The sequence below is a fragment of the Ahaetulla prasina genome, chromosome 5, assembly GCF_028640845.1.
Source record: "Ahaetulla prasina isolate Xishuangbanna chromosome 5, ASM2864084v1, whole genome shotgun sequence".
Taxonomy (NCBI): domain Eukaryota; kingdom Metazoa; phylum Chordata; class Lepidosauria; order Squamata; family Colubridae; genus Ahaetulla; species Ahaetulla prasina.
In genome coordinates, this window is record NC_080543.1 from 70,039,463 (window position 1) to 70,067,171 (window position 27,709).

The 27,709-nt window shown below is 43.9% G+C and overlaps 1 protein-coding gene across 11 annotated transcripts in view; it reads left to right on the forward strand.

Moving 5' to 3' along the window:
* DMD (dystrophin) overlaps window positions 1–27,709 on the forward strand; it is a 1,918,566-nt gene that overhangs the window by 1,511,980 nt on the left and 378,877 nt on the right. The gene's annotated exons all lie outside the window — the stretch shown is intronic.

Here is a 27,709-nt window from a genome sequence, read left to right on the forward strand (position 1 = left end):
CTTAGCTTTGTACTTTTTTGATGTATGAAGGTTCAAATACTCAGCCATTATGATTCTACATTCCTTATTTACAGAAATCATATCAAAATTTAGAAAGAAATCCACTGGGAGCCATCTCATATAAGGCAGGCTCTGAGTCCCTCTAACCAAAAAGTGTTTATCAATAGAAGAGAATATTTGTAGCTCAGAGTTGAACTGTGGTGAGACAGGAAGCGAAAAATAGGTTAAAAACAGATTGTTCTTTAGATAACAGAAAGAGGTGAGGGCAATGGAAAAGGGCAAACCACGATTTCACACATTATGTCACTATTGAAGTAACCACATGAGTTATGCTGCAAAGTAAGAAACAAAGCAGGAAATGCTAGCATCCTGTCAGAAGAGAGTCGGGGAGCAAGATGTTAAACTTTTTTTAAAAACATGTAAGCCAATAACTGATCAATGTTGATATGATGCTGTTATGATGTATGTTTCCATGTTTTTCCAAGTATAAAAATGCTTGTTTGTCCATAAGGACACTGTTCAGATTTGGCTTTGGCTATATCCATCTGGACCTATTTTGTTGCGCAGACAAAATACAGCTAGCTTTGATTCTGAGATCTGGGTCTCGTTATTTCCTGCAACATTTCTGGTGCATTGGCCGGGAAACAGAGCAATTTATTGCTGAGGGCAGCATGGACCAGCCAGTGCCCGGTCGGTGCCATCTTGCTGAACCTTCAGGCACCACGGATGATTTATCTGGAAGGAGGCAGACGGCCCCGAAGGGGTATTTGTTGGACATCCTGCTGATCCAAGAACCTGTCCGGAATCAAAGAAAACCACAAAACCATGCCAGCTGAAAAGGAAAACGCCTGCGGGCAAGTATTATGTTATTGTAGCCCCACTCCTTTGAGAGTGGAAGAGGGGGCCCGATCACCCCCCTGGGTTCAGGATTGGCATATCCTAAGGAAACCCAAGAATTGTGTGGGATGGTTAAGCCACTGCAATTCCTGTTAGTGACTGTGGGAATGTCAGGACTGCAGGTCAGTGGCAGTGTCTTAAAAATGGGTGGGGGGAGGAAGTGTCTCCAGGACACCTCTTCAGTGTATGTCAAATAATTTCAAGAGAGCTTTTAGTGGAAATTATGGAGAGGAAGGGTGCTTCAGCCATATGGATTCCGGGGTGGGGGGCAAGGTTGATTTCAAGAATAGATAGAAGCCATAGGTCTGTCAGCAGCAGAACCATCGTCTGAGGACTGAAGGGGACCGGGTTCAAGTCAAGCCCCCCCCCCGAACCTTTGGTCCAAATGAATATAGGGGTCGATAAGGTGACCTTTTTAGTGGATACAGGAGCCTCTAGGTCTGTATGTACTCAGTTATTGGCTCTCTGTTCTAAAGATGTTATAAATGTGCAAGGAGTTGATGCCTCTGTGAACAGCCACCCTTTCTTAAAGCCCCTGAGATGCTCCATAAATGTGAGTGTAATGTATTTTGAACTTTGAGAGGGAATTTTGGGCGGGAAAATTGCACGTTGCTGATTGGTTGAAGCCTCAGCCAAAAGAGTATTTAAAGAGGGGGTTTTGCCGGTTGTCTTTTGCTGGGTCACAATAAACTAAAGAGCTGTTGCCACTCATTGGTCTCCTGCCTCTTCATTGCCCGAACATAACATTGGCGACGAGGATGGGATGTTGAGGCAGTGAGATCAAAAGAAAGAGCTGAAGGAACCAGGAATTCCTAAACCCAGCCATTTTGCGAAGGCGGAAAATAGCGATGTCCAGCTACACGCTGCCAGCACCATTCGACCCAGCCAAGGAGAAATGGGGGTCGTACATGGCTCGTTTCGAGTGTTTCCTCGAAGCGAACGAACTACAGAGAGTCTCGGACAATTGGAAGCGAGCATACTTCCTGAGCCACTGCGGTCCAGAGGTCTTCGATACAGCGGAGTCACTCTCAGAACCAACGCCGGTACAATCGGTACCATGGCAGACACTACAAACAACACTTCGAGCGCACTACGCACCGGTACCCTCAAAGTTCGTCCAACGTTTCGAATTGAGGCAACGGGTACAGCGAGAAGGCGAATCAATAAGTGTGTACATGGCCGCATTGAGGAAAGCTGCAAACCACTGCGAGTACAGAGATTTGGAGGACTCCTTACTCGAACAGCTCATTTGTGGGGTCAGAGACATCAGACTACAAAGGCGGCTGCTGTCTAAAAGCAACCTGACTCTAGCGATAGCCCTGGACGAAGCCAGAGCTCATGAGATGTCCACCAAGGCGGCGGAGACCTTGCAAAAGGCAAACGCGCAGGGTGCCGGGACAAAGACTACACCGGTCCACAGTGAGGAAGTCCAGGCCGAATCGGAAGGTGAGGAAGAGGAAGAGGTGTTCCACACCGGGAGGCTGGAGAGAGGTGACCGGGACGAATGTGTGAGTTGTGGGGGGCAACACCAATGGCAAAACTGCAGATTCAAGGATGCGGTTTGTCGGCGGTGTGAAAAAAAAGGACACATAGCTCAGGCCTGCCGAGCCCCCCAACCTTCCCGCCAAAAATTCAAACCGACCAATCAGAGCGCGGGAGCAGCGAAGCGGCCAGGGATTGGTCCATTTAAAAAGGGCGCGAAGTTAAACCAGACCACTGTGAGAGTGGGCCACGCATCGACACGACTAGAGAAGAAAATATTTACCCAAGTCTACGTTGAAGGGGTGCCGTGCCCCATGGAAGTAGACACTGGGTCGTCAATCACAATTATGTCCTGGGACACCATCGTGAGAGACTTGCCAGCGATCGCTAAACGTCAGCTACAAACCCAGAAGCTGAGAGTGCAGGACTACCAGGGGAATCGGATCCCTGTTCGAGGAGCTACAGCCGTCCAAGTCAAATATGGACAATTCACAAAGACCCTGCCGATCACCATAGTAAACGGAACTCTACCGAGTTTGCTAGGGTTGGACTGGTTCCGAGCTTTGGGTATGGGAGTGACCGGGGTCCACAGGAGCGACGTCATCCTCAGAGACGAACTACTGAAGGAGTTCGAGGACGTATTCAAGGATTGCCTGGGCAAGTACGTGGGGACCCCTATTTCTTTCAACCTCGACCCCCAAGTCGCCCCTATCTGGTTAAAGGCTAGGAGGGTCCTATTCGCCCTAAAGCCTAAAATTGACCGAGAATTGGACAAGTTAGTAAGCCAGGGAATATTAGTCCCCGTCGACCATGCAAAATGGGAGACACCCATAGTAACCCCAGTCAAACCGGACGGTTCGGTCCGAATTTGCGCTGACTACAAAGCAACGCTTAACAAAGCATTGCAGAAAAGTGCATACCCCGTTCCAGTGGTGCAACATTTGCTACACTCATTAGGGCAAGGGCAGGTCTTCGCCAAACTCGATTTGGCCCAAGCCTACCAGCAGCTACCTGTAGATAGCAGCACAGCTGAGGCGCAGACAATCGTCACGCACCGTGGGGCTTTCAAATGTACGCGACTCCAGTTCGGAGTTAGCGTGGCCCCAGGGCTCTTCCAGAACCTAATGGAGCGATTATTACAGGGCCTGCCAGGAGTGGTACCATACTTCGACGATGTATTGGTATCAGCTGAAAACTTAGAGGAACTCGGGGTAAAACTAAGGAAGGTGTTGGGCATTTTTAGGTCTGCGGGGCTTAAGGTTAAGCTCAACAAATGCCATATTGGGGTGAAATCTGTAGAATTCCTAGGATACAGGATAGACAGGGAAGGGATCCACCCCACGGAGAGCAAGGTACGGGCCATTAGAAAGGCCCCAGCCCCCAAAAATAAAACAGAATTACAGGCATTCTTGGGGCTTGTTAATTTCTATGCGGTATTCTTGAAGAATAAAGCAACAGTAGCCGAGCCGCTACATAAGTTGCTAGCAAAGAAAGCTGTGTGGTCCTGGGGAAAAGAAGAGGCTAGGGCATTTGAGGGGGTAAAAAACCTTTTGTCCAGCGATAGCCTCCTCATCCAGTACAATGGCACGTTGCCACTAGTACTAGTTTGCGACGCTTCACCATATGGGGTGGGGGCAGTGCTCAGCCACAGGTTACCGAATGGAACAGAAGCCCCTATAGCGTATTATTCCCGGACTATGTCCTCTGCGGAAAGGAACTACAGCCAGTTAGATAGGGAAGCGTTGGCCATAGTCTCCGGGGTTAAGAAATTTCACGAATACTTGTTGGACGAAATTTCGAGATAGTCACGGACCACAGACCCCTTCTAGGGCTTTTAGCGGGTGACCGCCCAACGCCCGTGGCACTTTCTCCCAGGCTGACCCGATGGACTATTTTCCTAGCAGCATACTCCTACAAATTGCTCTACCGCCCAGGAAAAGACTTAGGGCATGCGGATGCTCTGAGCAGATGCCCTCTACCAGAGACAATTGAGGACCCCACCCTGGGGACACCCGTCTTACTAATTGACTCTTTGGACTCTGGCCCAGTCACATCCAAGCAGGTGGCTAGGGCATCGGATAGAGACATTACAATTTGGACTGTGATCGGTTGGGTGCAAAGGGGTTGGCCCGCTGCGCCGGGCGAGCGTTTCAAAGACTTTGCGAAAAAACAACCAGAACTGTCTGTTCAAGGGGGGTGTCTGTTATGGGGGGATAGGGTAGTTATCCCAGAAAAATTACGCGAAAATGTGTTGGAATTGTTGCATGTGGGCCACCCAGGGATTGTGTGGATGAAGAGTTTAGCGAGGAGTTATGTATGGTGGCCCTTAATGGATAAGGACATCAGTGACAGGGTAGGGAAATGCCAATCCTGCCAAGAGTCGAGGTCGCTACCCCCTACAGCCCCAGTTAGAGAGTGGGAGAAACCCCAGGGGCCTTGGTCCAGGATTCACATAGATTTTGCGGGGCCGTTCCATGGGCAGACCTTTTTAATTGTGGTAGATGCCTACTCAAAATGGTTGGAAATAATCCTCATGAAAAGCACAACGGCCGAAGCAGTAATCACAGTCCTAAGGCATCTATTCGTAACACACGGCCTGCCCGACACCCTAGTCTCTGACAACGGCCCGCAATTCACGGCAAATCAGTTTGAGGGGTATCTAGCGGGAGAGGGTATCAGACATGTCCTCTCGGCGCCCTTCCACCCGGCGACGAACGGACTTGCAGAACGTTTCGTTCGGAGCACCAAGGAAGCGCTATCTAGGATAAGTCCAGGCGACTGGCAAACGAAAATAGACACTTTCCTGGCCGTCCAACATAGGACCCCTTGTGTAACAACTGGCCGCAGCCCAGCAGAACTTTTAATGGGCAGGAAACTCAGGTGCCCGCTAGACCGACTAAAACCAACTTATACCCCAGACGGGTACAAGGGTATTCAAGGAAAAACCAGGGAAATGACAGTGGGTGATATAGTATGGGCACACAACTATAGCGAGGGCCCAACATGGTTAAAAGGGGAAATTCTGGGCATAACGGGACCCAAATCATACGTAGTAGACATGGAGGACGGCCGGGTATGGAAACGCCACATAGACCAGCTAAGAAAACGTATACCAAACAAACTAGAAACCAAACAACCAGGCCCTGACTACCAATTGTTTGAATCTGCAGCTGACTCAAACCCGAGGCGAGCGGAGGACTTATCTGATTCCGATGAAGTCCAGCGACGCCAACCGGTTCCTCCTGAAGGCAACAGGAACGATTCAGCCAATAATCCAGGGCCGGACGGCCTAGAGGAGGAGCTGGGAGGAACAAACAGTCCCTCCGACCAGCTCGACTCTCTCCCAGAAAATGAACTGCGCAGGTCAGAAAGAGTTAGGAGACGCCCTGTCTACCTGCGTGACTATGTAGAGAGGTAGCATGTAAATATTATGTAAATAGAGGTACAAAGCGTTCTGGGAGGGAAGGAGTGTAATGTATTTTGAACTTTGAGAGGGAATTTTGGGCGGGAAAATTGCACGTTGCTGATTGGTTGAAGCCTCAGCCAAAAGAGTATTTAAAGAGGGGTTTTTGCCGGTTGTCTTTTGCTGGGTCACAATAAACTAAAGAGCTGTTGCCACTCATTAGTCTCCTGCCTCTTCATTGCCCGAACATAACAGTGAGCAACCTTATCATTTAGTGAGAACAGCATGGCAATAATAATGAAACACACCCCCAGATGAGATGTGGGGTATAATGGTAGCCCACGAGGTTCAAGTCCTTGATACCTGGCAGCCACCACCTGATCTTCATTTTTATCCAATTTTATTTGCATTCCTCCCATTTTATTTTCTAATTGCTGGTTTGACTGGGCAATTTCTTGCACCTCCTCCTCCAACCCCTCCAGTCTTTTTGCCAAACCTTGAAAGGCCATCAAAATATCTTCTCTTATTTTTTTTATTATTCTCTTTTAGTTCTTCTCTTATTTTCTCATTATTTTCCATCATCTCCTTAAACTTATCTTCAAACATTTTCCCTTGCTCCTTAAGCATATCTTCCAAAGCTACTTCAGATCCCCTTCTGCCAGCAGTCTTAGATGGTTTAGTAGCCATCTCAGTTTTTAAAGTCAAAAATTTAAGTTTAAAATTTTTCTTTTTCCCTTTGAATATGGGAAAGCTCAGTTCGTTACAATCCACAAATAACGTTTCTTAGTTTTAAGAAACCAGCTTCCAACTTTCACTTCCTCTCAGACGACATTTTAAACAGTCAATTAAAGCAGAGAAAAAAGGTTTTTCTTTTTAGAGGGTGGAAGTCAGGAATACTTGCGATCCAATAATTGTTCACTTGCGGTTGTTCCGTCTGCATGTAAAAATCCACAGAGAAAATCAATTGGGCAGAGATGGACACTTTCTCCTTTTCCTGCTTGTGCAGGAGCGCACTGAAGTTTGGAGCTCGGCGGAGTTCAGTGGGACTCAACCCTCCTGGGCTCCGTTTCAAGAAGCCAAGCCCCTGGGGAGATCTACCTCTTTCCCGCTGCTCTAAACTCTCCCTTTCTCCCAGGGAGAGTGCTTGAAGCCAGCGAACAGCTGATTTTCGCTTTTTTGCCAGCTTTTACGAAGTTTCAGCACAGAGCGCCTTGTTTAGGCACCCGACAAAGAAAGTGGCACCACTGGAAGTCCCAGTCCGCCCTTTTTTGACTATCCTCAGTCATAATATCCAAGTAGGAGACAGAATATAGGTAAAACACTAGAAAAGGGAAAACTTGAAACCTAAGTGGAAAGGACCGTGTACTGTGGATATATGTTCTCCACTTGCAGTAAAAGTGTTGGAATCCAAGTCCTGGATTCACTGCACTCCAATTAAGCCTGCAGCAGATGAATAATGGGAAGGAGAACAAGACAAAACCCATCCTTTAGTGGTGCACTTAAAGAAGCGCCCTCTATAACTGCCCTACCGGCAACGGGTAGGCAACTTATGGGGCAGAAGAAGCCTTACTGGTGTCACTTCGGAAGCTGACCCTCTACGTACAGCTGAAAAATTTGGATGAGGAAAACAATTTGGGAAGATTAAATATATTTTAGGGAATAGTAGTCTGCGAACATGTAGCTATAGCAGCAGTAGTTTTGGCTATAGTGAGTTTGATTGTACTAATTGTGATCTGCTGTGTAGGACAATTGTTCTTTTGGAATCGCCCTCAGTCCAAAGAAACAGGTGCTGTACCTAAAAACATAGGCTGCAACCAGGGACAGAGTGAATCCCCTGGAGATACTGATATTTGAAGAACCTTGGGAGTGGGTCCTTTACAGTTTATTAAGAATTCTGGGACTGTGGGTACTATATTTAGCAAATAAGACTTGGCTTTGTGGAAAACCCAAAACTGACCTTGATCCTTCCCAAATCACATGTACTCCCATCCCATCTTCCTGAGGTGGTAATCCCTATAGTTGGGAAATGTCCGTTTTAAATATCTGACATGGGGTTTCTATGGCTTCGGTTATTGCTTGCCAGTGGCCTGCTGAGTGGTAGAACTGTGTCCAACAATTCCAAATGTTATAAGTATGACCAGTTAACTTCTCTTACTCCTGAAGAAGGTTCTGGGAACGTTGAAAATAGCTGTTGCAGCTGAGGATGAAGAGATAAGAGAAGAAGTGGTGGCAGCATTTAAGACTCTGGTTGAATATACAAAACAATTGGATGAAAAAGTGGAAGAAATGGATCAAGTTAATTCAAATTTAAAAAGTAAAATAGAGGAGTTTCAGACCAAAGCGGAGAATATAAAGCAGTTGGATGATAGAGTTGAAGAAATTAATCAAGTTAATTTGGACTTAAAAAATAAAATAGAGGTGCTCCAGATCAAGGCGGAGAGAGCAGAAGAAGAGCCGGTTTTAGTGCAATACAGAGTTATGGAATCTGCATTGAGAGTAAGAGGTTTGAAAGAAAATAAATGAGAGGATTTCAAAACGATTTTTGCAGAGGCTTTTGCACAGCTGATTGGACAGAAATCAGTGGACTTTGAAATGCAAATTGAAAAAAATTTACCGTGTTAATTCATGGGTTGCAAAGCAGAGACATTTGCCAAGAGATGTAGTAATTTATTTTACATCTAAGAAGATTAGGAATGAAATTTCATGAGTTTCTTATAAAAATAAAATTCAAATATTGGGACAAGAGGTATTGATATTGAAAGAAATTCCTCCTAAAATATGTTAAGAAATAGAAAAGAATATGCTTTTTTGGTGGATCAGCTTAGAAATCTCCAAATACAGTATAGATGGAATGTACCAGCTGGATTAATAGTAAACTATAAGGGAGGGAAATATTGTCTTAATACAGTTTTTAAAGCAAGAGATTTTTATACTAAAGTATTGAAGGTTGGAAGTTTGCCATTGTTAGAAGTTAAGATGGAAGGAGAGGTGGGAATGGTTAAAAAAGGGGAAAAGGAAGCAAAGCAAATAAAACCTAAAATTGGGGCTATGATTGTAACTATTAAACGTAAAGACCAAGGAGTAAAGAAGTAATATTTTCAAATGAAAAGACTTTTCTTTCATGGGATAGGGTAAATTATAAGCGATATTTCTGAATAAAAAAAGTAGAAAGACGTTATGGATTGTATGATAAATGGGGTGTAAATTGTTTAGAAATTTATGGTATGAGGAATATGGGGAAGAATATGAGATAAATGTTAAATTTATATAAGGAAAGATGGTGTTTATTATTATATATGATGGATATACAAATATGATGGATTATAAGGTATACTGAGGAATAATTTTTGATATTACAATATTGGAAGATGGGATACTGTTTATTACAGAAGACTGGACTTTAAACTTAATGGAATTAGGTAGAATTATCAGCATATGTGAAATATTATTTTTGAAAGATACATATAATGGAGATTGAAATAACAAAATACTAAATAGCTTTTAAATGAATAGAAGGTAATTGTATTAGTATTAATATTTTTTTCTTCTTTTTTTATAGAAAAGGGGAGTTGAGGTTCAAGAAGAGGGATGGGAGTTTATGTTAATTAGCATATTTTAGTTTATGATTGTTACTTCCCTATATTTGCTCTGGGAAGTCAGGGGGGAGGGGATGGGGAAGGAGGGAGGAGGAGGGGAAGGGTTACGGTTGGGGGGAGCGGGGATGTATGGGGGGAAAATTTTTGTAAAACTTTTTCAATAAAAAAGAAGAAAATAACAAAGAGCAGGAAAAGATTAAGGTCCAGGGATTGGAGTCCTCGGAGATAATAGGCAAGGAGGAACTGGAACAATCTCGCTCCCGCCATCACCAAGTTCGCTTGGTCCGCCAGTTGCGTCCCTTCCTTGACCGGGATGCCTTATGCACGGTCACTCACGCTCTGGTTACATCTAGGTTGGATTACTGCAATGCTCTCTACATGGGGCTGCCCTTGAGGTGCACCCGGAGGCTACAGTTAGTCCAGAATGCGGCTGCGCGAGTGGTAACGGGAGCCGCTCGTGGCTCCCACGTAACACCACTACTCCGTAGCCTGCACTGGCTTCCTGTGGTTTTCCGGGTGTGCTTCAAGATTTTGGTTACCACCTTTAAAGCGCTCCATGGCTTAGGACCCGGGTACTTACGAGACCGCCTGCTGTTACCTTATGCCTCCCACCGACCCGTACGCTCTCACAGAGAGGGTCTCCTCAGGGTGCCGTCCGCCAAACAGTGTCGGCTGGCGGCCCCCAGGAGCAGGGCCTTCTCTGTGGGGGCACCGACACTCTGGAACGAACTTCCCCCTGGCTTACGTCAAGTGCCTGATCTTCGGACCGTCCGTCGTGAGCTCAAAACACACCTATTTATTCAAGCGGGACTGGCATAATAGTGTCAAATTTTAATTTGGGGTTTTATTAATATTTTTTATTTTTAAAACTAAATTTTAACCGGGTTTTATTATTTATATGTCTATTTTAAATATTTGGCCTATTTAATAAGTTTTTTAGATTAATGTTTTACTTTGTATATTTATGTGTTTTTTATATGGCTGTACACCGCCCTGGGTCCCTAGGGAGATAGGGCGGTATAAAAGTATGAATAAATAAATAATAAATAAATAAATAAATAAATAAATCTCCGTCTTATTTCCAGATGGGGATGATATTCGGGCCAACCCCCGAATCCTACAACCAAATGTGTTACTTCTAAGGTACACTATGGGGTAGGTCAGAGGAGGTGGGGGGCTTTGCAACAATTGAGAGAAGGACATTATATACTTAAAACATTGAAATTGGGTCAGACATTCATTAACAAATTTGACTCTGCTTTAGGCCAAAGATGTTGCTTGTGTTTATTTGCCTCCCCATCTGCTTATAATGCAGTTCCAGTCTCACCAGACCTTTGGGGAGAAACTAAAGCACCATGGCTTTTGAAAAAGATGCCAGGGGGAGAATTAATACGGTAGAGGCAAAGTTACATGGTGATTTCTATAACACTCCAGAAGATAGGCTCAAGATACAGAAGGATCTTGACAGACTTGAACATTGGGCTCTATCTGACAAAATTAAATTTAATAGTGAACTGTGAGAGGGATATTGGACTCCTAGTGGACAACTATTTAGATATGAGCCAGAAGTGTACAGCAGCTGCCAAAAAAAAAAAAAAAGCCAACACAGTTCTGGGCTGCATAAACAGAGGGATAGAATCAAGATCATGTGAAGTGTTAATACCACTTTATAATGCTTTGATAAGACCATACTGGGGATACTACATTCAGTTTTGGTTACCACAATGTAAAGAAGATGTGGAGACTCTAGAAAGAGTGCAGAGAAGAGCAACAAAGATGATTAGGGGACTGGAAGCTAAAACATATTTAAAAAATGGTTCCTAAAACTGGGTATGTCTAGTCTAATGAAAAGAAGGACTAGGGGAGACATGAGAGCAGACTTCCAATATCTCAGGGGCTGCTACAAAGAAGAGGGAGTCAACCTATGCTCCAAAGCACCTGAGGGCAGGACAAGAAGCCATGGGTGGAAACTAATCAAGGAGAGAAGCAACTTAGAACTAAGGAGAAATTTCCTGACAATTAGAACAATTAATAAGTGGAACAACTTGCCTGCAGAAGTTGTAAATGCTCCAACACTGGAAATTCTTAAAAAACCATTTATCTGAAATGGTGCAGGGTTTCCTACCTGGGCAGGGGGTTGGACTAGAAGGCCTCCAAGGTCCCTTCCAACTCTGTTACAACTGTGCAGCCCCCCTTCTTGTTGCAGAGCAGAATAAAAGAACAAAGAGTTTTGTCTCAAGGCAGCACCCCCACTCTCCCATGACACACATACACACCGCCTCTTTCTGCAGTTAGAGAAGACTGGAAAGAGCAGAGTTCTTAACTGATTGTTGTAAGCTAAAGAAAAAAGTGTGTATAGTCAAGGCTATGGTTTTCCCAGTTGCAATGTGTAATGTATCTTTAAGGGTTTTGGAGGGAAAATAGAGCGGGAAATAGCACGTTGCTAATTGGCTGATAGCCTCCAGCTGAACTGTATATAAGGAGGGGTTTTTACCGTTTGCGGCTGCTGGCTTCACCATATAGTAAAGAGCTGTTGTTACTCATCTGGTCTCCTGCCTCGTTATTGCCCGAATCTAACACTGGCGACGAAGGTGGGATTTTGAGGCAAAAGAGCACCAGGAATGAACCCAGCAAAATAAGGGCGGTTAGCAACGATGTCCAGCTATACACCGCCAGCGCCATTCGACCCAGCCAAAGAAAAATGGGGGTCATACATGGCTCGCTTCGAGTGTTTCCTCGAAGCCAACGAGCTCCAAGGAGTCTCGGACAACAGGAAACGGGCGTACTTCCTGAGTCACTGCGGTCCCGAGGTTTTCGACACCGCGGAATCGCTTTCTGAGCCAACGCCGGTACAGGCGGTACCGTGGCAAACTCTGCAGACTGTTTTGAAAGCCCACTATGCACCAACGCCTTCCAAGTTCGTTCAACGGTTCGAATTAAGGCAGCGCATGCAGCAAGAGGGCGAGTCCATCAGTGTGTACATGGCAGCACTGAGGAAAGCCGCGAACCATTGTGAGTACCGAGACTTGGAAGACGCGTTGCTCGACCAACTAATTTGCGGGGTCAGGGACATCCGTTTGCGACGGCGGCTGCTGTCCAGAAGCAACCTAACGCTCGCAATCGCCCTGGACGAGGCAAGGGCTCACGAGATGTCTACCCAAGCGGCAGAAACACTACAAAAGCCGGTCGCGCCAGGGGCGGCAGCGAAAACAACCCCGGTCCACAACGAGGAAGTCCAGGCCAAGTCGGAAGAGGAGGAAGAGGAAGAAGTCTTCCACACCGGGAGGCCGGAGAGGGAAGACCGGGGCGAATGCGCAAGTTGCGGGGGCCAACACCAACGGCAACATTGCAAATTTAGGGATGCCACGTGTCGGCGTTGTGAAAAAAAAGGGCACATCGCGAAAGCCTGCCGAGCGCCCCAACCTTCCCGCCAAAAATTCAAACCGACCAATCAAAGCGCGGGAACTGTGAAACGGCCCGGGATTGGTCAAGGGAAAAAAGGCGCGAAGTTGAATCAGACCGCCGTGAGAGTGGGCCAGGCATCAACACGCCTAGAAAAAAAAATCTTTGTTAAAACACTCATCGAAGGAGTGCCGTGCCGAATGGAAGTGGACACTGGATCTTCAATTACGATCATGTCCTGGAGCAACTTAGAAAAAAACTTGCCGGCTATCGCGAAACGCAAACTGCGGCCACAGAAGCTACGAGTGCAGGACTATCAAGGGAACAGGATCCCTGTTCGAGGGGCGACGACCGTCCACGTCAAGTATGGACAGTTCGAAAAAACTCTGCCCATCACCATCGTCGATGGGACTCTGCCGAGTTTGTTGGGACTAGACTGGTTCCGGGCATTGGGCATGGGAGTGACCGGAGTCTTCCGAAATGAAGTCGACCTCAAGGACGAACTCATGAAGGAGTTCGAGGACGTTTTCAAAGACTGCCTGGGCAAGTACAAGGGGACCCCTATCTCCTTCAATCTAGACCCTCAAGTTGCCCCTATCCGTTTAAAGGCTAGGAGGGTTCCTTCGCCTGAAGCCCAAGATTGACCGGGAACTGGACAAACTAGTAAGCCAGGGGATACTAGTGCCAGTCGATCATGCGAAGTGGGAGACGCCAATAGTCACCCCAGTGAAACCAGACGGGTCAGTCAGGATTTGCGCCGATTACAAGGCGACGCTTAACAAAGCTTTGCAAAAAAGCGCTTACCCCGTCCCTGTGGTACAACACTTGCTACACTCGTTAGGGCAGGGGCAGGTTTTTGCTAAACTAGATTTGGCCCAAGCCTATCAGCAGTTACCCGTAGATAGCAGCACGGCCGAAGCTCAAACAATCGTAACGCACAGGGGTGCTTTCAAATGCACCAGGTTACAATTTGGGGTCAGTGTGGCACCAGGATTATTTCAAAATTTAATGGAGCGGCTTCTGCAGGGGCTCCCCGGGGTGGTACCGTACTTTGATGACGTACTGGTATCCGCCGACAATATGGAAGACAATATGGAAGACAATATCCGCCGACAATATGGAAGAACTTGGGGTGCGACTGAGAAAAGTATTTTCCGGTCCGCCGGTTTAAAAGTCAAATTAAACAAGTGCCAGATCGGGGTAGGATCCGTAGAATTCCTGGGCTACCGGATAGACAGGGAGGGGATCCACCCCACTGAGAGCAAGGTTAGGGCAATCAGGAAGGCCCCCGCACCCCAAAACAAAACAGAGTTGCAGGCGTTTTTGGGTCTGGTAAATTTTTACGCGGTCTTTTTAAAAAACAAGGCTACCATAGCCGAGCCGCTACACAAATTACTAGGGAAAAATGCTGCATGGTCTTGGGGAAAGGCGGAAGCTAGAGCATTCGAAGCAATAAAAAACCTCCTGTCTAGCGATAGCCTATTGATACAATACAATAGCACACTACCATTGGTGCTAGTTTGTGATGCATCCCCCTACGGGGTGGGGGCTGTGCTCAGCCACAGGCTGCCAAATGGCACAGAAGCCCCTATAGCGTTTTACTCCCGAACAATGTCCTCAGCTGAAAGGAACTATAGTCAGTTGGATAGGGAAGCCTTGGCCATAGTCTCCGGGGTAAAGAAGTTCCATGAATATGTTTTGGTCGCGACTTGAAATCGTCACAGACCATAGACCCTTACTAGGGTTGCTGGCGGGCGATCACCACCGCCCGTGGCACTTTCGCCCAGATTGACCCGATGGACTATCTTTCTGGCTGCATATTCGTACAAACTGCTACATCGGCCAGGAAAGGAGTTAGGGCATGCAGACGCCTTGAGCAGATGCCCTTTACCAGCGACTATCGAAGACCCCACTCCGGGCACACCCGTCTTGTTAATTGACTCTTTGGACTCTGGTCCAGTCACTTCCAAGGAGGTGGCTCGGCTTTATAAGGACATTACATTAAGGACTGTAATGGGTTGGGTGCAAGAGGATGGCCGCTGCGCGGGTGAGCGTTTTAGGGAATTTGTAAAAAAGCGTGGGGAATTGTCAGTGCAAGGGGGGTGTCTGCTCTGGGGGGATAGGGTGGTAGTCCCAGAGAAATTGCGGAAAAAAGTTCTGGAACTTCTGCACGAAGGCCATCCTGGAATCGTGAGAATGAAGGGTTTAGCCAGGAGCTATGTGTGGTGGCCCTTGATGGACATGGAGATTAGCGATAGGGTTGGGAAATGCCAAGCATGCCAGGAATCCAGACCACTACCACCAACGGCCCCAATCCGAGAGTGGGAGAAACCCCAGGGCCCATGGTCCCGAATCCATATCGACTTTGCCGGCCCGTTCCACGGCCAAACATTCTTAGTGGTGGTAGACGCATTTTCCAAATGGCTGGAAATCATTCTAATGAAATCCATGACCGCAGAGGCTGTAATTTCAGTCCTGCGGCACCTTTTTGTAACACACGGGTTACCAGACACACTCGTTTCAGACAACGGGCCACAGTTCACGGCGACCCTTTTTGAGGGGTACTTGGCGGAGGAGGGCATCCGACATGTCCTCTCGGCGCCTTTCCACCCTGCGACGAACGGCCTTGCAGAGCGTTTCGTCCGGAGCGCAAAAGAGGCATTGTCCAGAATCAGACCCGGGATTGGCAATTAAAATTGACACCTTCTTAGCGGTACAACACAGAACCCCTTGTGTAGCGACTGGCGCAGCCAGCACAGCTACTGATGGGGAGAAAGCTTAGATGCCCGTTAGACCGATTAAACCCGAACTACACACCAGACGGGTACAAAACAACACCGGGCAAAACAAGAGAATTGACAGTAGGGAGTTCCGTATGGGCACACAATTATGGTGAAGGCCCAAGCTGGAAAAAGGGAACAATCCTAGAAACAACCGGGCCAAAATCATATCTCGTAGAAATAGAGGATGGCCGGGTTTGGAAACGCCACATAGACCAGTTAAGGAAAAGAATAGCCACCAGTCTAGAAACAGACGAAACAGGCCCTGACTATCCAATAATTGAATCCACAGCTAACTCAAACCCGAGCGAACCGCAGGACTTATCTGAGTTCCAGCAACACCAACCGGTCCCTCCGAAGAAAAGCAGGACCGACTCTGCAAGTAATCCAAGGCCTGATGGCCTGGAGGAGGAGCTGAGAGGAACAAACAGTCCCTCCGGCCAGCTCGACTCACTCCCAGAAAATGAACTGCGCAGGTCCGAAAGAGTTAGGAGACGCCCTGCGTACTTACGTGACTACGTTGAAAAATAATTATTCATTTTATGTAAATAGGGGTAAAAAGTTTTCTGGGAGGGGAGGAGTGTAATGTATCTTTAAGGGTTTTGGAGGGAAAATAGAGCGGGAAATAGCACGTTGCTAATTGGCTGATAGCCTCCAGCTGAACTGTATATAAGGAGGGGTTTTTACCGTTTGCGGCTGCTGGGTTCACCATATAGTAAAGAGCTGTTGTTACTCATCTGGTCTCCTGCCTCGTTATTGCCCGAATCTAACACAATGTATAGCTGTGAAGGTTGGACCTTAAGAAAGGCTGAGCGCCAAAGAATTGAAGCCTTTGAACTCTGGTGCTGGAGAAGACTCCTGCGAGTCCCTTGGACTGCAAGGTGAGCAAACAAGTCAGTCCTAGAGGAGATCAACCCTGACTGCTCTTTAGAAGGCCAGATCCTGAAGATGAAACTGAAATACTTTGGCCACCTAATGAGAAAGAAGGACTCACTGGAGAAGAGCCTAATGCTGGGAAAGATTGAGGTCAAAAGAAGAAGGAGACAGCAGAGAACGAAGTGGCTGGATGGAGTCACTGAAGCAGTAGGCATGAGTTTAAATGGACTCCAGAGGATGGTAGAGGACAGGAAGGCCTGGAGGAATGTTGTCCATGGGGTCGCGATGGGTTGGACACGACTTTGCAACTAACAACAACAAAGCTAAAGAAATGAAGACTAAGAGAAAAAGTTTTATCAGAATTCATATTCCTCCCTCTCATGTCCATGGCTCTACAATGCACCCATGAATGGATTTTGCCTTCCATTCCCCTCTGGGAATGAAAGCTCCCACTACCTCCTTGAATATTTAAGAAAAAAATGGAGAGACCCTTGACAAGCGCTTCCACTGCAACCATTGACTGGTATGTTTATAGCAGGGACTTTTGGGGTCTGGAGTAATGAGGGGAACCATCGAGTCCATGCCTTTTCCATGAACATGGTAGTGTGGTTAAGAGAAAATGGGGTATTTTTCTTATGTGGGAAAATGTGTGTGTGCTTACCTACTAACTGGACAGGGATATGTACCTTGGTACACCTCTTCCCGAAGATAGGTGTAGTCAGTGGGGAACAAAGTCATCCTGTACCCCTTATGGGACACATTCAGAAGAGGGTACCCCTTGTAATCCCATGGTTAGGGATAAGCACTGCTGTTGGAACAGGTGTAGGTGGTTTAACCCATTCTACAATACAATTTAGACTATCAGAAGACTTGCAACAAAGTCTGAGTCAGATTGCTAGGACCCTGGTTGAAGTCCAGGATCAGATAGACTCCTGAGCAGCAGTGGTCTTGCAAAAACCGGCTTGCCATAGACCTTTTGACAGCCGAGAAAGATGGTTTACATGAACAAATCTGGAGTGGTCAAAGAAGTGGCAAAGGATTTACAAGAGAGGGGGGGCATCCAGGATTGGGCAGAGTACAAAGTACTGACACAAAGTACTGATACATGGCTGCTTGGGTCAAGCAAATGTTATTCTTGTTGTTATGTGGAATAGCAGGTCTAGCTTTGTGCCTTGTATAATTCCTTATTAAGACAAATAATTATCAGATCTGTAAAAGAAATAACAATTGAGAAGAAATTAGTAATGATGGAAGGGCTGATAAGAAATAAGTTTGCCCCAGATCCCCAGTTGGAAAATGAAAGTCCTGATGGTGGAGAGTATGTATGGATTGGACCCTGAGGATTGGAAGAGGTGCCTGAGGAAGATGAAATTTGGGGATAATCATACAAACTGTTTTGCTTTTCTTCTCTATTGCTGTTTTAAACTGCTCTCAGAAAGTAAAAAAGGTGGAGGCCAGTTTAACAAGTATTATCCATGCTATATGTTATGCTTCTTTAGCTAACCACAAACAAGGTATATAGTGAGACTGAATTTCCTGATTAAAAATGGAAATAGTCTCAGAGGAGGGAATGAGACAGGAAGCAAAAAACAGGTTAAAAACAGTTTGTTCTTTAGATAACAGAAAGAGGTGAGGGCAATGGAAAAGGGCAAACCACAATTTCACACATTATGTCAGTATCGAAGTAACCACATGAGTTATGCTGCAAAGTAAGAAACAAAGCAGGAAATGCTAGGGGAGCAAGATGTTAAACTATTTTTTTAAACATGTAAGCCAATAACTGATCAATCTTGATATGATGCTGTTATGATGTATGTTTCCGTGTTTTCCAAGTATAAAAATGCTTGTTTGTCCATAAGGACACTGTTCAGATTTGGCTTTGGCTATAACCATCTGGACCTATTTTGTTTGCGCAGACAAAATACAGATACCTTTGATTCTGAGATCTGGTCTTGTTATTTCCTGCAACAGTGGAGTCCTTGGTGCTCTCTCAGCTTAATGGTTTTCTTGCAGATGTTTCATTTCCAAACTAGGTAATATCATAAGTACAAGAAGGGAGTGAAGTTTGCTCTTATTTTCATATACTAGTGGCTTCCCCTGTCAGTGTTGATCAGTTGCTTCACAAACAGTGTTTTGATTGGTGCCAGGTCTCTACAGCCTCAGGCAGAGAAGGGCTATTCTGCACCCCTCCCTCAAATGTTCTTTAAAATACAGAGTTTCCCAGCATTCCTTTAGGAATCTCCAATATGCAACCTGTGGTTACTCATCCTAAAATGAATCCTCTTTATCTGGAGCTTCAAAATTTGCTGCTTGCTAGGAAGATGTGTAGCTAAAAGTCAGTCTACATTTAGTGTACAACTGACTGGGGATATTTCTTCATAACCAAACAAAAATGTATTTTCTGTGCAATTCACACCCCTTGCTCACTGGGTCTAGATGTCACAAAGCAAAGCCCACATTTTGTAATTAACCCCCACACCCCTTTTTGACTGGCAGAGTGCTGCAGGAGGCTGAGTGCTGTCACACCCCCTGCCCACCCAGCCAGTCATTAGGGCACTGAACTGATTGTTAAAAAATTTGCAGCCCACCACTGCTCCAAGGTACCTTCTGATTCTAAAGTCTCCAAAACAAGGGAATTTGCTTAAATTGGGTGTGTGTGTGTGTCTGTGTCTATGTATTTCTCAAGAATAATGGAATAACAGGGACTTCTGAGGTCTTCTAGTCCAACCGTCTGCTCAGGCAGGAAAACTGAGGATGCTAAAATCTGAGTGGAGGGCCTGGGAAAGGTGTCAGAATAACAGAATAACATTTAAAAAGGACTTTGGGGGGAACCTTATACCATTTCACAGAAGTGGCTGTCCAGTCTTTTCTTAAAAACCTCCAGTGATTGAGTACCCAGAAGGTCTGGAGACAAGTAGTTCCACTGGTTAATAGTTCTCACTGTCAGGAAATTTCTCTTTAGTTTTAGGTTGCTTCTCTCTCTGTTCAGTTTCCATCTATTGCTTCTTGTCTTGCATTCTGCTTTTTTGGAAAATATATTGCCCCCTCTTCTTTGTGGCAGCCCCTCAAAAGCCTGTTTTGTGACCTGCCTATCACACTCTTGGGCAAAGCAAATGAGCCATTTCCTCCTCCATGAAAGTACATCTATAGTATGTAGATGCAGATAATAAAGTCGAAAAAAGATGAACAACATTTTTACAGAACTATAGATACGTTGAGGCTGGTGTGACAAGGTGTGGCTGGGAGGAGAGGGGCCGGGCGAGGCGCCCCTTGACAAGAGTGATATTGAGTTGGCCATGCCCACCCAGTCACAAGACCACCCAGTCACATCCACCCAGTCAAATGACCACCTAGCCACACCCACAGAACCAGTAATAAAAAAAATTGAATCCCACCACTGAATGGATTTCTTATAAAGTACAGTCTCATGTTTTTTAGAAAGAAACTCAATCCAAATGGAAGCTTGAAGTTAGTCTAATTGGTAGATGCCACTACCAGAAAAGGCCCCATCTTTGTCTTCAGCTGCTTTTACATAAATATGCTTTCTCACCTAAACCAAACTAAATTCTGATAGTACTACTCTTGTTCTTATTCCTCAAAGCAGTGTTTCCACATTTTTAACAGACAAATTAGCTTTCATTTTAAGGCAGACTATTGTATGTTTCATAATGTGCAAATCACATTAAAAAGAAAAGTTGTCATTTGTATCTTGCAAGCATATTGACCTCATTTAATTTTTCACATTGGTCAACAGTTGACTATCTTAGTGTTAAAGATATGAAAAGCAGCAATGAATCTCATTAAGATTTTTAAGTCTAGTCCAAAAAACAAATATTTTCTCCATGAAAATAAAATAAAACTAGAAAATGAAGTTGTAGCTGTTCTGCTTAAAGAAAATTAATATAGTAAATCTAATTGTCCACATCTAGAAATCAGCTTAAAACTTTTTCAGAATACATTGCCTTTAACTTTCTCTAGGTGAAAGATAATAAAAAATATTTTTCAATCAGAATAGATCTGGAAGGGACCTTGGAGGTCTTCTAGTCCAACCCTCTACTCAAGCAGGAGACCCTATACCATTTCAGATCAGTGGTTGTCCAGTCTTTTCTTAAAAACCTCCAGTCATGAAGCCCCTGCCACTTCTGAAGGAAAGCTATTTCACTGATTAATTGTCCTCACTGTTAGGAAGTTTTTCCTTAATTCCAGTTGCTTCTCTCCTTGATTAGTTTCCATCCATTTTTTCTTGTTTTGCCTTCTCATGCATTGGAAAATAAGTTGACCCCCTCTTCTTTGTGCCAGCTCCTAAAATACTGGAATACTGCTATCATGTCACTCCTAATTCTTCTTTTCTTTAGATTAGCCAAACCCAAAACCTGCAGCTGTCCTTCGTATGGTTTATTTTTTTATTTTATTTTTTTATTTATTGTTTCAATTTCTATACCGCCCTTCTCCCGGAGGACTCAGGGCGGTTTATAGACAACTAAGAACAACAAATATAAAAATTAAAAACAAATTAAAAAAATTAATTTAAATAGGCTAAGAATTCTAAAAACTATTTAAAAACCCCCATTAAAAAACTATTAGGCCAGTCCTGCACGATGCACGATGAAATAAAAGAGTCTTCATGCCGGAAGGCCCGGAGGTCAGGGAGTTGGCGTATCCCTGGGGGTAGCTCGTTCCAGAGGGCTGGAGCCCCCACAGAGAAGGCCCTCCCCCTGGGGGTCGCCAGTCGACATTGTCTGGCCAATGGCACCCATCTCTGTGGGAGCGCACTGGTCGATGGGAGGCCACCGGTAGTAGCAGGCAGTCCTGTAAGTAACCCGGTCCTAAGCCATGGAGCGTTTTAAAGGTGATAACCAACATCTTGAATTGCACCTGGAAGGCAACCGGAAGCCAATGCAGCCTGCGCAGGATAGGTGTTATATGGGAGCTTCGAGCCGCTCCCTCAATCACCCGCGCGGCTGCATTCTGGACCAGTTGAAGCTCCGGGTACTCTTCAAGGGGATCTCCATGTAGAGAGTGTTGCAGTAATCCAGGGGGGAAGTGACGAGGGCGTGAGTGACTGTGCATAGGGAATCCCGGTCCAAGAAGGGACGTAACTGGTGTATCAGGAGAACCTGATAAAAAGCTCCTCTGGCGATGGCTGTCATATGTTCTTCTAATGACAGCCGTGCATCCAGAATGACGCCTAGATTACAAACCTTCTCTGTGGGAGCCAAAGATTCACCCCCCACAGTCAGCGAGGGCCTCAGCTGATTGTACCGGGATGCCAGCATCCACAGCCACTCGGTCTTGGCTGGGTTGAGCTGGAGCCTGTTTTTCCCCATCCAGACCTGTACGGCCTCCAGGCACTGGGACATCACTTCAACGGCTTCGCTGGGGTGGATTGGGGTGGAGATGTACAGCTGCGTGTCGTCAGCATACAGATGACACCTCACCCCAAAACCACGGATGATCTCACCCAGCGGCTTCATATAGATGTTGAACTAGAGGGGCGAGAGAACTGACCCCTGTGGCACCCCACATAAGAGGCACCTTGCGGTTGATCTCTGCCCCCCCCCGCCAACACCATCTGCGATCGGTCGGAGAGGAAGGAGGAGAACCACCGAAAAACGGTGCCCCCCCCACTCCTAACCCCAGGCCTCCAGGCCTTTGATCATTGTAGTTGCTGTTCTTTGAACGTTTTCTTTTTTGTAGTATGGTGACCAAAATTGTTGGCAGTATTCCAGGTGTGGTCTTACTAGGGTTTTATAAAGCGGCACTAATAATTCATGTAATCTTGATTCTATGCCTCTGCTTACACAACGCAGGATTGTATTAGCTTTTTTTGCTGCTGCTGCACTCTACTGGCTCATGTTTAAATGATCATCCACTAGGACTCCAAGATCCCTCTCACAGTTACTGTTTTTGAGCCAGGTTTCACCTACTCTGTACTTGTGCCTTTGGTTTTTCCTGCTTAAATGTAAAACCTTGCTTTTCTCCACATTAAATTTCATGTTGTTGGATAGGCCCATTGTTCAAGTCTGTCCAAATCTTTTTTGGATCCTGAGTTTGTCTTCGTGGGTGTTGGCTAATCCTGCCAACTTAGTGTCATCTGCAAACTTGATGAGTCCCCCCCCTTTTTTATTTTTTTTATTTTTTTAAAACAAACAAACATACAAACAAACAGTACATTTTTTCTGAATAGAGTATTGACTAAGTCAAAATTTATACAGCTTATAACATAAGTATAATATTTTAAATTCCCATCTTCTTCTTAAATTTTTTCCCCAATATAATTTATATATTTCAATTTCTGCCATAATATTCTTTTTTTCTACTTTTTTATTTTTCATCTCTATTTAATATTTAATATATAATCAATATTACCATACGCCCTAACCTCCAATCTTAATCTTATTTCATTTCATTTTCTTATTTCTCCATTTATCACATATATTTCTTATTTCCTTTTTTCTATTGAAACCCTTTAATTTAAACATACCGTATATACTCGAGTATAAGCCGAGTTTTTCAGCACGTTTTTTGTGCTGAAAAACGTCCCCTCGGCTTATACTCGAGTATATACGGCTTATACTCGAGTTTTTTTTTTTTTCTTTTTTTCACATTATACCGGCCGGGGCGAACTTGGCGGGCTTTTGCTTTAGCGCGGGGAAGCCCTGCCGGTGCAGTGAGAGGGCGGGGCGGGGGAGCCGCCAGCCTTCTCGGCCGAGGGAGGGAGGGTTTCGCCGACCGGTAGCTGCCTCATTTCCCTCCCTCGGCTTATACTCGAGTCCCCAATTTACCCCAGTTTTTTGGGGTAAAATTGGGGACCTCGGCTTATACTCGGATCGGCTTATATTCGAGTATATACGGTAGTCATTTCCATCCCTAATTTCTATTTATTTTATTTTTTTGTTATAGCTTGATATTTCACATTTGTCTCTTAATGTCAATTATTTTCTAAGGTGGACCAATTTATCATTTCTTATTTCCCTATTAATCATTTTACCATTTTACCAAAAACAATGTATTTCTTCAGATTTGTTTTTCACACCACTTTTTTCAGATACAAACATTATCTTAATCTCTTAATCATCTTCTTTTTCTTAATTTCTATTAATATCTTATTCAATTTCAATTTCATTTGAATTTCCATATCTTAACCCCTCTAAATACATCATAATAAGGTCATATTAACCCTTCTACCATTCTTTTTGTATTTCATAATTTATATCATAATTCAATTTTTACATTACTGATATTAATACAATTCATTTAATTCTATAGGTATATGGCATATTTCCTTTCCTCCTTTCCCTTCTTTTTCCTTCATTTTACCATTCATATATATATATATATATAGTATTACAATCGCAAATATTAATAATAATACAATTCACTTATTGCTATAGCTATATATCATATTACCCTTCCTCCTTTCCATTAATTACTCCTTTTAACCATTTTCTCTTGGTCCATCCAGCAATCCACCTTTTAAAATTTTCCTCCCTTTATCCCATTCTCTCATTTTCTTTTTTTTTCTTTTTCTTTTTATAATTATTATGTCTTTTCTTCTGTATCCTTCCTTTGACTTTTAAATCCTTTACTTGTTCAGTTTGCCCTAAATTCCCATCTGATCTATTCCCCTTTCCTCCTCTCACTTTTCATATTTCCCCACTGCTGATCTCAGTGTAATCATTTAACCTTTTTTGCCTAATCCTTTCCCCTTTTCTTTTCTCTCTTGCTTCATACTATCCTCTCTATTTTTGCCACTGTTAATCCCAGTGTAATCATTAAAAATATGTTCCTCTAGCCGTTTTCCCTTTTCTTTTCTTCCCTTAGTTTGCTTCTTTTTTTTTTTTTGAATTTTTTGAATTTATTTTTAGACATAGAATAAAAAAAATCCTCATCAAGTCAATTCCGTTACAACATGCTGCACGGGTGTTAACATATCTTCCTGTGCATTCACAAAATAGACATCTCTTTCATACTTATATCTTATACTCATTTTTCCTAACATATCTTTCTATTTAACCAATTATAGAATAAATCCCATATTTTATAGTATTGCTTATCATCTTGTTCTCTAATTTCAAATATTAACTTACTGCACATTCCAACATTTCTCTAATTATTTCATCTTGCGAAGGTAACTTTTCATTTTTCCAATTTTTTGCAAATACAATCCTAGCTGCTGTAATAATATTCACAATCAAATATTTTATATCTCTAGTATATATCTCCAGGATAATTCCAAACAGAAAGACTTCTGGCTTAAAGTCAATATGCTTTTTGATCATTTTTTCCAACCACGTGTGTATTTTAGTCCAGAATCTTTTAGCTTCAATGCATGTCCACCACATGTGGTAATATGATCCAGGTATCTGATGACATTTCCAGCATTTTTCAGATTTATCCTTGGACATTCTAGCAATTTTTGTCAGGGGTAGATACCACCTGTAAAACATCTTATACAAATTCTCTTTGAATGCTGTAGACATCGTCATTTTATAATTATACATCCACAATTTCTGCCAATCCTCTAAGTCTGTCCCATGACCAAAATTCCTCCCTCAAGCAATCATTGTCTCTTTAACTTGCTCTTCCTCTAATTTCACCACTAATAAGTATCCATACAATTTATTTATCAGGTTGTCATCTGAACCTGTTAAAATTTCATCAAAACTCATTAAATTATTATAAAAGCCTTCTGTTTTAACATTATTATCATATCTGGATTGTTTTTGCAAGTATGCAAACCAATTAATTGTTATACCCTCTGCCTCTAATTCTAGTTCAGATTTTAACTCACCCTTTTCATTCAACAATTCATTATATCTAACAATATGTTCCTTTTTAAATGTTATTGAGTGAGAGAATGCCTCAATAGGTGAAACCCACATTGGAATTTTTAATAAGTGACTTTTCTTAATCTTTTCCCAATTTAACAACAACATTTCTCTGACTATATGTCTTCTAAATAGCCCTGTGATTTAGCTTGTCCATACCATAAAAAGGCGTGCCATCCCAACAACAAATCATGGCCTTCCACAGTCAATATTCTATTATTTTTTAGGCTTATCCATTCTTTAATCCACATCAAATTCGTTCTTTTTTATAGGTTGTTTCCTCCTATCCCTTCTCTTTTTTTCATTGTTACTCCCAATGTAATCATTTAATTTTTCATCATCAATGTCTTTATCTTCAGGGCTGTTTTCTTGCTTCTCATTCTTTATCCAGTTGAATATGTTCTGACACAATTTCTCATTTTCTATCAAGATTAAATGATATACGCATCATTTTGACCATCTCAATTAGTTCCTGCCACATTTTGACGTTCTGGTTTGTTTTTAACTCCACTTTACTGTTTGTTGTTTTCCACCTCCTTTGGTTGTCGAGATCAAACAGCTTAAAAGAAAATAAATCATCCTTCAAACTTCTCACCTCTTGTAGCTCAAGGTCATTGTAATTTTTTCCAGATATCAAATTGTTAATTGTAGTGCTTTTTTCCCACCAGCAGATGGAAAAAAATTGTGTATTAAATCCACTTATCAAATGCTTTCCAAGTGTTGTGGCTCCAGCCCCTCCCCCCCCGGGCCTGGCCCCCTGCCAGAGAGTGACTCAGAGAGTGAGGGGGAAGGGCCTTTAGGGTTCCCTTCTACAGGGCCGGCCTCTTTGGCTCAGCTCCAGGAGACAGAGGCAGGCCAGGTGGAAGAGGTGACGAGGCCTCTGTCTCCTGTATCTCCCCCCGCCCAGGAAACACTTCCAGACCCAGCTGAGGACAATCAGTCATGGTTAGATCCCAGGTTTCGTAGACAAGAGAGACGGGAATAACAGAAGCAGGAATGGGGCAGGCCTGGAAAGTGCTGAGTCACGAAGCCACACCCCACAGGGTATAAAAGCAGGAAGGGCTGCTATACTACTTCATGACGAACAAATCAAACTGCCTGGAGAGAAATTGAGCTGAAGTGCTGTTTATTCCTGACTTCCTGGTTGACACGCCGGCATCAAGAAAGTTAACAGAAAAATCTTGGCAGACGCTCGCTGGGTTGCTGCCAGAGCTGACAGCTGCCATGGACTCAATTGCCGGCTAGTTGAGTCATTTCTCATGCCTCCCGGACTGAGGTGGGGGGACAGAACACCACGTTTCTTCTTTCTCTTCTTAATTTTATATATCCCAAATTCCAGTTTAAAATCCAATTTCAAATCCAATTGACAAATTTTCTTTACAGGGCTTTTCTATTTTGATTTTTTCTTTGTTCTTCCTTCAAAGTTCAAAACTTTTAAAATTATGTCCAATCTTGTTCAGAAACTATTTTCTTTCGGGTTTCTTTTTCTTATAATAATTTTAATATCTCCAAATCCAATTTCCAATCCAAATATCAAGCTCTGTTCTGGGCTTTAGTGCTTTAACTTCTGTTTTGTTCTTCTCCCTCCATTAACATTTCCCAATGCCAATTAGCTGCTATTTCCTTGCCGGGACTTCTTTTGAAAATTTTAAAATACTTCTTTTTTACCTGTGAGTTGGCCAATCACTCACCTGGTACCAATACTCTGTCCAAAACATCGCTCCTGCACAAATCTTATTCCAGTTGCCCCAGCTTCACGATGTTCATAATGGCCACCACTCCTGCCGCCAGATTGAAGAGTTTCCTCCAACCTTCAAGGAACTTGCCTGTTCCTCTTCGTCATCCAAGGTGCCTCTCCTTCTTTACCATCCCTACAAGATGGATCCAGTCCATCTGGCTGGATTTTCGCAAGACTCGTCGGAGCCTGCTATTTTCCAGCCAGTCTTGCTGTGACGCTTCTGGTTCCACTCAATGAGTTCCCCTTTTATTCCCTCATCTAAGTCATTTATGAAAATATTTAAGAGTACTGGCCCTAAGACACAACTAGCCCACTGCTTACTTTCCTCCATGTAGATGTAGCATAGGGGTGTCAAACACCAGCCAGATGCATCATGTGCAGGCCATGCCCACCCCAGGTCCACAAAGGAAAAAAATGTCATGATATGTCACAATACATCACATGATCGAGTTTGACACCATTAAGGACTACTTGTTGACTATGGTTTGTCAGCCAGTTACAAATCCATCTAGTGGTAATGCTGTCTATCCCACATTTTTCTAGTTTACCAAGAAGAAGGTTGGGGTCTACTTAGTTCTTAAGGCTTTTTAGATCTAATTTATAAGGTTGATGGCAGCTTATAAAATTGCTTTTATAATCTATCAATTTAAACACACACACACATACACCTTTATAGATCTTTTGTTTGCCCTTCCCAAGCATTT